Raw genomic sequence first — 10866 nt, 5'->3', positions numbered from 1 at the left:
CATCTTCAGGGACCCACGCGGCGCCGAGCGTGTTGACCCGGTAATGGCCAGCGCATCCTCAAGGCGGCAGCGAAGCGGGCAGCGATTGGAGTGGAGGCTAGACTGCCACGAGAGCTCACTTCCGATTCGGATCGGAATCGAGGCTGAGTCGGGGCCAGACTGCCAGGAGAGTTCGCTGCCGAACCGGATCGGAATCGAGGCCGACTTGGATCGGAATCGAGGTTGCGTTCTTGCATGTATACATAGCTGCGGGGTTGGGCATCTTCGACGTGTTTGTGCCAGACTGCCCGCCGTCGAGAAACTGCTCTGCAACACACGCATAGATCACCTCCATCGACGCCAACAGCTCGTGTGCCCTAGCGTGTTCGGCTTATTACTCTACTTCCACAAAAGGTACGTACCATCGACGCCAACAGCTCGTGTGCCCTAGCGTGTTCGGCTTCTTACTCTACTTCCACAAAAGGTACGTAAGCATTTACTTAATACGAAGGTATTTGGCCTCTAAATTCTGTCAAGCTATTTGTCCTCTCTGAATTTTCTGCTGGGCTGGATGCTGTAGTTTTCAATAGAATTATGTTATTCAGCTACTTGCATCTCTATTTTAACATATTGCGTTTCTTCAATTTGTGGTTAGTCATAAAAGTTGCTGCATGGGATTTTAAGCTGTTTGTGTTTGTGTTATTACTTGAATCTATCAGATGGTATTTTGATCTGGAAGGTTCATTATGCTACTTTGTGAATTACAAGCCTGCTAATGTGGCTTTCAAACTGCATTGCCTTTTTGCTGCTAATTGTGGATAAAGTTATATGCAGAGAGTCACAAATTAATAAAACTCCAGGAAATTAAATGAACCAAAACAGTGCACTGAAAATTTTGATAAACAAATACAACAAACATATTACTCTCATGACTATTGTCACATCGTATGCTTGTTTAGCGTGTCACACATGGCTAGACCTTGTCGTGGTCCAATATCCTAATGTATTGTCTCGGAGATGATAGAATTGAACATTTCTTACGACCTGTTAGATTCAGTAGACTTAACTATTTTTTCAAGTATGTTTGTCTCACTTTACCCATTTAGTTAATACGAAGCTATTTGGCCTTCAGTAGACTTAACTATTTATTCAAGTATGTTTGTCTCACTTTACCCATTTAGTTAATACGAAGCTATTTGACCTCTAAATTCTGTCAAGCTATTTGCCCTCTCTAAATTTTATAAATTCTGTCAAGCTATTTGCTCTCTCTGAATTTTTGCATAAATCATCAACTGCTACATAATTGATGAGGTTACTAGGAACATCCCCTTTGAGGATGGAACTCCGCCTCGCCCGACCCTTGGTCCCGGGGTCGGATGCGCCCGACCCCTTGAGGGTGGAACTCCGCCTCGCCCGACCCTTGGTCCCGGGGTCGGATGCGCCCGACCCCTTGAGGGTGGAACTCCGCCTCGCCCGACCCCGAGTGAAGCTCTGCCTCGCCCGACCCTGAGTCCTGGGGTCGGGAGTGTCCGACCCCTGAGCGGAACGAAACATATGGATTTCCTTGCTGTCTGCTTGCTGTCAGGGAAGAAGAGCATTGATGGGAAATATGTAAAGATAGACAAGAAAAGTGTCCCTGATGGTAATTAAAGTGACAAAAAGTTTTTATTGGGAAAATTACTTCCTTATGTCTGAAAAATACTCCATTGATTGTTTTCGATTATTTATTTGTGCTAAGCTTGATGGGCAACATTGGGCACAGAGAGCGCAGGTCTTGCAAATGAAAATTCTTGTTCAAAGTTCAAAAATGGTATGAACAAACGTATAATAACGTGACAGCAAGTAATGACCCGTAGCAACGCACGGTCATTTCTGCTAGTAGAAAATAATTTCTAAAACGAATGGGGAAAGAAACCGTATTATATAATATATATATATATATAATGTTGTAGGTAAATGTTATGACTACCAATGATCATATGAGAACACAACATTATTACGTTATGAATGATCATTATCACGATTCCATCCGTGTAAGGTAGATTTTGTGATTTTCTTCTATAATAATAGTTATGTTAGGCTCTATGACACATAGAACGAATGATGTTGGGATGATATAATCTACATATGTGCTAATGGGTCAGTTTCGTTCTATACTGGCCCAAGTACGAACCAATATATATATGACGTGCCACGCTACCTGTCGCGCCAGATCCTAAGCACGGCACAGCCCGTATATTACCTAAAATTTATCATATGGTGCCGTGGTTTAGACCGTGCTATGCATCGTGCGACTCACAAATACCACGGTGCGAGTTCCAACTCTACTCAAAATGCCGCCATTTCCCTGTCGTGGGGCCGTCTCTCGCCATGGCCGTCAACCCATCCTCCTCCTCCACTGTTTGTGAGCTCTCCTGGGCCCGATGGCCTCCGCCATCCCCAAGAGAACGCGTGTGATTGACTGATTGACATCAGGAGCGCGGCACCCCATGCTCTCTCCTTCGCGCGATCACTTGGCCGGCCAAGCAGCTGCCAGGTAGCGCTACCGATCTGGCGTGGTCGGTTGGCAACCTGTGCCTGTCGCAGCGGTCGGTCTAGCAGCCACGGAATGGAATGGGAAGCTTTTATGAGCCTGTGGCCCGCCAGTTAATCTTATCCGAAATCAGAATTCGAATCCAAATTTTACGTACAAGGCAGTCCCGACCAATGGAATTTACAAGTAATATCTAGAGGAGAGAGATCAATAAATTTATACGTAGATACTACCTTCTCATTGCATAGTTTCTATATTAGTTGGCAGTCCTAACCCATAATGTTTACGGGTAGTGTCTAGAAGAGAGATCAATAAATGTATATGTAGACACTACCTTCCAATTGCATAGTTTCTATAGTAGTTTTCACTAAAAAGGAAATTTAATAGCTCCTTGCATATTAATAGAGTAGGATCAATTGTGGTTTCTTTGGCGTGGCTTTCCTGTGTTCCCACTAAGCATAGGCAGATCAATATCCAATTATGCAATACAATGATTCACGTAGGCACGAGCAGCAAGAAATATATGTAGCAACATCGATGTAAGGTAACGTAGCTACGTCAAATGGCAAGACTCAAAACTGTTAACCGAGAATACATAATATTTCATATAGTCCCATGATACTGGATCAGCAAAAGACAATTACGTACTCCCTCTGTTCCAAATTGCAGGTTATTTTGATTTTTTAAGTGCATCTAGACATAATAATATCTACGAACTTAAAAACCAAAACGACCTACAATTTGGAACGAAGGGAGTATATATGTCATCATACCATTAGGCAAAGAATTCAAGCAGAGAACATCAATCTCTAGTTTCTCTTCCTGTTAGTAAAAAATAATGTTCATTATAAACTAAAACACCACTCAAGCGTTTTAATTTGCCTACAATCGGTGTATACCACCACATCACAGTAGAAACTTGAGGCAAACAAATGGAACAAATTAATCGACATCATCCACGCCTAGAGACGTCACAGGCCACCACGCAGCAGCAGCAGGAGCGCCAATTTACCATCAGGTGTTGGAGCAGCGGTGCTTGGACTGCCGCCAGAGCACCACCGCCTGGTGGAGAAGCGGCGGCAAGAGAACCAGTAGATATCCTGGAACTTGAAGTGGGCTTCTTCGATCTTGTCTCGTTGCACGTTTTTTTCCCCGAAACGAAACAGGCAGAGAGCTGCCGATTATATTAAAAAGAACAATAAATTCAGACTGGGTAAACAACAAAGAAATAACACCGGCCAGTTGGATTGGGGTATCAACCCGTACCGTACCACGCCAACGCATAACTCAAACTCAACTCAAGCACACAATATCTACCGGTTGGATTGGGACATCAACCGTGTCTCTCTCAACTCTGCCCAGTCGGATTGGGACATCGACATGAGCCTCAACAAAGATTCCGCCCGGTCAGATTGGGACATTGACCCGAGCCTCCACGAACTCTACCCGGTCGGATTGGGCCACACCACCAGCGCCACATACGGGAACTTTTTGTAATAAGGAAAGAGAAAGAAAGGAAAAGAAAGAAAGCACCCCCTCGGAAGCCACCATCACCGAAGCAAGCCACCTTGCCAGGAGTGCCTGACATAGCCTTCAAGAAGGTCGAGACGTCGAAGATGTCGTCGATGCCAGCCCAAACTGGGTTGGGTTTTCACCTACCTCGTCAGATAGGGAAGCCAGACAGGAGCCAAGGCTCGCGCAAGAGATGCCCGACGTCACCTTCAGGAAGGACATGACGCCAACGGTGCCATCGACGCCGTCCCAAGGAGGGATGGGTTTTCACCTACATTGTCAGCACGATGTAAAGAGACGGCCAACGCCACCAGCCCTACCACCATGGCGCTGCTTGTGAGCCTTCGCTCGGTCGTAGTCAACGACACCACCACAACGATGCTGGAATGCGCCTGAGCACACCGTTGTTGGCCACACCACCACGGCACCACCGACACACCGCTGTACAGCACCTTGGAGTCCGCCCACCGCAGGGGCAGGCCGCGACGCCACTGCGGGTGCCACCGCAACCAGTCCCCACGCGCTGGTTGCACGCGCTGCCGTGGTTGGGGACATCCGCTGATGCCTGGAAGGCAGCCGCCAAATGCCTACAGCGACGCTGCATCCGAGCCACGCCCGCACCGGCCGCCGACGCCGTCGTAGCCGTGCCACGCCGCTCGAGCCGCACCCACAACGCCGCCGGTGACCAGGCAAAGCTCCACCGGCGTGGAAGGCCGCCGTAGCTGGGCCCGCCGCCTTCGTCGCAATATCCGACGCGCCAAGACCCTGGGGAAGCAGATCCGGTGGCCTAGGGTGCGGATCCGTCTGCGGTCGGCCGACGATCGCCGCCTTCGCCATGGCTGCCACCAAGGAGGGCGCGAGGGGGAAGGAAAGGAGAGGAGGAGGGAGGTGGAGCCCCGCCGTCACCTTCCTTGCGGCCACGCGGGCTTCCGGCAGCCGCTCGGGTGACGGCGAGGAGGGGAGGTGGCAGTGGAAGGGGCGGCGGCGGCGGCTCTCGGTTCCGCCCGAGCCACCCAAGGAGGGTGATGCGGGAACCTATCAGGTTCACAACCTAACAGCCGCCTCTTGTTGCTTGCTTTGCTTACCCGATTGATCTATCCTTCCATAGAGATAAGGGACGAAATATGTGGCTGTGTAGATTTTTTCTTTTAGAGTAATCCTTCGGTGAATTAAACCCTTCAGCGATTTGTTGGCCTCTCCCGCTTCGAGAAAAGTCTTTAGGCCATTTATGAAAGGCATGGAGTACCGGTCACCGTACATCCATTGCTGGTCCATCTGTAAAAAGTTTTTAATTTACTTCTCCATTTGTAAAGCAACAAATGTAAAAAAAATTCTAAAAAATATTGCTCACCTTTTATGGACCACTTTCGATGAGCAAATTAAATCCTTACAAATTTTGTGGAAAATCTTGGCAGCAACTCCTTTTATCCCAAATTGTCGTCAGTTTGAGCTCAACTATGTTATTTATGTAAATCCACAAAATTAGTTGATTATTTTTGTTTCAACATGGTACATAAAGTAATTAACACAAAACCTATTTGTCAACATCCAATACGATTTCTTCGATATTGAACAGACTTTCATGAGTAAAAAATCTACATTCTCCATGCATGTATAAATGAAAAAACTCTACATTCATCCTCACTCTAAAAAAAATCATAAATTCTCTAGCTACAAAGCATAAAACATAGAATACTAATCATGAGAGGAGTGAGGATGAAGTCGCTAACCTTTAGGACAATTGGAAGGGTGAAATCCTCACAAATCATGGAAAAAATAGGCAGCATCTCCCTAGGTCGCTCATGGAGTGAAGAAGCCTGAGCTCTCGGGCAAATGGTTGAGTTCAGGCTCGGGGAGGAAGAAGGAGCTTATTCTATAGGGTGTACGTTAGTACCGGCTGGTGGCACTAGCAGGTACTAAATTGTGACATTTAATACCGGTTGAAGCTACCAGCCGGTACACATGTGCGTGAATACCATTTAGTACCGGTTGAAGTTACCAGCCGGTACTAAATGGCTTCCAGGAGAATCTAGCCGTTGACCATCCGGTTCTCATACCGCCATTTAGTACTGGCTTAGACTTCAAACCGGTACTATAGGGGTTCCGGTGACACTGTACGTGACGATCAGTACTAACACCGCGCGTTAGTACCGGATGAAATCGTGCGGTATAACGTGTTGGACGAATAGTGAGTTTTTTCGGTAGCGCCGGATCGTTACGGAGTACAGTAGAGTGGAGTGGAGAGGAGATCAGCTGCATGTCACACAGTTAGCTATCGAGCAGGGAGGAGGGCATGGTTTGCGAGTCTTGTACGCTCAGGCAAATTGGTGACTAGCTGACAAGTGACGGTTACAATTTAATATGGCATCCACGCTACCGACCGAGCACGGTAGCAACATGAGAAAAAGAGAGAAAGGGGGAAAACATCTTTTAGAGATGGGGTCTGTGCACACGAAGGCATCTGGTACTTAGCATCCAGCAACAGACTGGAAACGTCAAACGTCAGTTAGCACCGCCCTTATATCCAATCTTTCCGACGAGTTCTTATTTGCAAGGAGAGAACAAAAAGGATACGAATCTGATTATAAAAAGGGGGATACGAATCTAGATTTTAAAAAGGAATTAAAGGGGTACGAATCAACTCGCGTACTGATACGAGATACGGCGTAGAGGACTCGGGGACCAGGTCGCTGTAGCCGGCGTTACGCCACTCACCACCAGCTCCCCGGCGACGCGACAGGACACAGAGTTCCCCTGCCGTCCTTGATAATTTCCTGAGCGGCGGCGGACGTGACCATTCCCTGAAGCCTGAACTGAGCAACCGACCATTCACTCACTTTGATCCTCCTCTTTCCCAACCGCTGCTTCCATAGTTCCATCACCAGATCACCCACCCACGCCCTAGCGTTCTTTAATGCATGCCTGAGTGCCTGGGAAGGCTGGAGTGCGCAGCAAGGCAGCAGCCTCGTCAAGTCATCCCGCGCTAGCTTGCTTGCTTCTCCACGGTCCGAGCGTCTGACTCGGGTACGCGCGTCAACCAAAAGCTATTATAGGAGGTATTAGATACCACTAGCTAAAGTTTAGCACCTGTCATATCGGATGTTTGGATATTAATTACGAGTATTAAATATATGCTAATTACAAAACTAATTGCACGGATAAAGTCTAATTCACGAGACAAATCTATTAAGCCTAATTAGTCCATGATTTGATAATGTGGTGCTACAATAAATATGTGATAATGATGGATTAATTAGGCTTAATGGATTCATCTCACGAATTAGACTCCGTCCATGCAATTAGTTTTGTAATTAGTTCATGTTTAATTCTTCTAATTAGCATCCGAATATCCGATGTGACACTGCTAAAATTTAGCACACGGTACCCGAACATCCACTTAAATAGAAAAGATCGTCGATCCGGGGACGATGAAACCGAACGGGAACTCTTGAAAAAAATCTATCCCCGACCAGACCGAGGAAAGTCAGCTGCGAAGTTCCTGCAGGGGCTAATGATCGATCGTTGGACATTTCCGCGGAAACTTCTCTGCGATATCCGGAGGTTTCTTCCTGCTCGCGCTTTGTGACACAAGCAGCCGGAGGAGGAAAACCCAGTGGTCTAGTGCTTGTAATCGTATCGGGTAGTTGTTGGGTACTACGCTGGGTTTGCTGGGGCCCCAGTTTTTGGTTCATTCTTCGTGCTGTGGCTGCTGACAGTTTATTTTATCCGCAACGGATTCTGGTGGTTACCTTCGTATCGTACGCATCATTAAATTTCCCTGTTCCAGAAGGCCGGTGGGGTGACGCTCTAGAGTCTTGACTTCCACGGAGGAAAAAAAAGGGTGTCGCCAGTCGGAAATGGCGCATGTCACATGTGACGGCTACGACGATTACATATTGGTGGGAGGAGTCAGGTATTACTTCGTTTTCTTCTTTATGACGAGGGAATGTTGTTTTTTTTTATGAAAATGATGAAGGAATGTTACCTGGGATCTGAGTTTTCCATTTTCCAACACAAGTGTTCGAGGGTCCAACTTATGCGCGTGGCAGGCCTGGCCTGGTCTGGCCCCTAGATCTCTGTCCCCGTCCTGAATCGTGTGATGGGGGGCGCATGCTGCTGCAGCACAGCACGGGCGCGCAGCAAGTTCCATGCCACAGTGGAGGGAGCCAAGAGACGATGCACGTGTCAGCCGCTTGTGGATATAGCGCAGGCCGGAGCAGGACCGGCCACCAGAGCACCTGGGTAGCGGAAGCGGAGGCTGCTGAGTGCTGACACGGGCCAGCCACACTGCCACAGCGCACAGCTAGAGCCCAGGGGAAGAGTAACGAACGGAACAAGGAAGCGTGCGAGGCCAGGACAAATCGGGCTCCAAGGACGCGGGGTGACGAGCCGGACGGACCCCTTCACGCCGTTTACCCGCCAGATGAGGCGACCCGGAGCGGACCCGGTAATGACAAACTACTGCTCCCTCCGTCCCCTACTAACTCGTTTCTCAATTGACTGAGGGAGTAGACTACTAGTGCAACTGAATTGTTTTTTTCAAAAAAGCAATACGATCGGTACAAACCTGTAGAGGCTATTAAGGCGGTTATACACAGCACCACCAAGCTAGTGGCGGGCGACTCATCACACAACAAGAGCATCAAGAAAAACGGAGGGAGGGAACACACTCAAGCACACAAACTTAAACAACCCATGCCACCTAACAACAAAACCTGCATAGAATAACAACACCATTGTGAGGGGAACCGTGTTCCCCTCACAATCTCAATTCCCGAGCGACAATTAAATCATGACTGAGGGAGTAGACTACTAGTGCAACTGAATTGTTTTTTTCAAAAAAAGCAATACGACCGGTACAAACCTGTAGAGGCTATTAAGGCGGTTATACGCAGCAGCACCAAGCTAGTGGCGGGCGACTCATCACACAACAAGAGCATCAAGAAAAACGGAGGGAGGGAACACACTCAAGCACACAAACTTAAACAACCCATGCCACCTAACAACAAAACCTGCATAGAATAACAACACCATTGTGGTTATCCAAACGAGAAATGCCAAAACATGGTAACGGTGGCAAAGCATCCACCCGAGGAGATCGACCATCGACCATAGCGGCAAAGCATCCGCTAGAGTAGTAGAACCACGGCGACAAAGCATCCGCCAAAGCTGAAGAACCACAGCGCAAAGTATCCGCCGGAACAGAGAAGTGGTGGCAAAGCATCCACCCGGATAACACGACTGAGACGACAAAGCATCCGTCCGAAGCTAATTTCACCAGCATGACAGGGGTGGCAAAGTATTCGCCAGACAATAGCGACCTAGGCAACCAAAGTGATGGTGAGCAAGCAACGTGAAGGCAGGTTCAGAGGAAGCATCTTCCCACATGAAGAAGACAAAGACCACCATCATCGAGGACCCAAAAGTGCTAGCCGTGGCGGCAGGCGGGGGGGGGGAGGAGGTACGGATGACGCCTTCAAAAAGGTAAACATCATCCTAAGGCATCGCCGTCATCGCCCGCAAGCAGGCAAAAGCTTTCGCATGAATCCCATTCCCTCGAGCACGCAGCCGACCGCAGAGCAGTCGGGGACACCGCTTAACACAAGGTTGATAACCCCACGTCACCGACAAGCCCTGCCAACCGGCCGGCCGGCCACCCCTGCAGGCAGAAGAGGGTGGGCTAGCCACCGGAGGTCGGTGCGACCACCAGAGAGGACCCTTAGACTAGTTGCCAGAGAGCCAGGGCGTGGCTTCCCAGCCACTGACACGGCAGCGGCGCACCACACCGCGCGCCCGACACAATCGTCTATGGGGTGTGGCGCCCACCAAGGCGATGCTGAGGTGGCAAAGGAAGGGGGCGTGTCTCTACCTGGGACGTGCAGATCCGGCAGTGGGAGGAGTAGATCCGGCCAGGGAAGGCACGGATCTAGCCTTCGGCAGCCGGCAATGGGCCTAGCCACGGCGGGAGGAGCGACATCGGCGATGAGATGTAAAAGTTTAGGGCTGAGCATAGAGGGAAAGGGATGGGAGAAAGAGAGAGGGACGAGGGAGGGATGGTGGGGCGCCACCGCCGCCGCGGTGGCGGCAGCAGCGGCCGATGGAGGCCTCCACGGGGTGGCTGGGCGAGCACGACGGCGCCCCCCGAGTCGCCTGTGAGAGCGCTCGGGGGTCACGAGAGTCCGCATCCAACAATTATAGTGCAACTGAATTGTACCTGTCGATGAAGGCATTCTCTCTGGTAGCTAATGCAAAGGGAGCAGTAGTTCGGGAGGAGGTATTTGACGATGGAAAAGAGATGAAACAGATACAGTCCAGCAAGCCAATTCGCCAAGTCAATGAGGAGATTGATTTATTGAAAATGGACGGGATGCAAAACACCGTAGGCCAACTCTGGCACTGAAGAGAATCAATTAAAGGCCAGAACGCAATAGTTGGCAAAAACGAATAGGGAAGTGACGGTGTGATCCTCAAGGCTAATGAACTAGACAAATGACAAAAATAAAGTTTGACAACGACTGAAAGAAGATATGGTGACAAATGTAGCTGTGTGGTTCATATGCCCCCCTCATATATAAATTATTACCATCACATGTAGACTGTTAGGTTCTTTATATTAATATACATGCCTGTAAATTTGATAAGTAAGAACATAAAAGTCATAACGTTGTATTTGTCCTTTAATATATACTTTGTTTTTTTGAAAAAAGCAGGAACACTGCTATTCATTTAAAGGGGTGTTTGGGAGGAGGGGGCTAAATTTTAGCCCCCGTCACATTGAATGTTTGGACACTAATTCGGAGTATTAAACCTAGACTAATTATAAAACTAATACACAACCCCTA

This window comes from Setaria italica, chromosome VII (assembly GCF_000263155.2).
Source record: "Setaria italica strain Yugu1 chromosome VII, Setaria_italica_v2.0, whole genome shotgun sequence".
NCBI lineage: Eukaryota > Viridiplantae > Streptophyta > Magnoliopsida > Poales > Poaceae > Setaria > Setaria italica.
The sequence above is the reverse complement of the archived record's forward strand: the minus strand, read 5'-3'. Positions refer to the sequence as shown.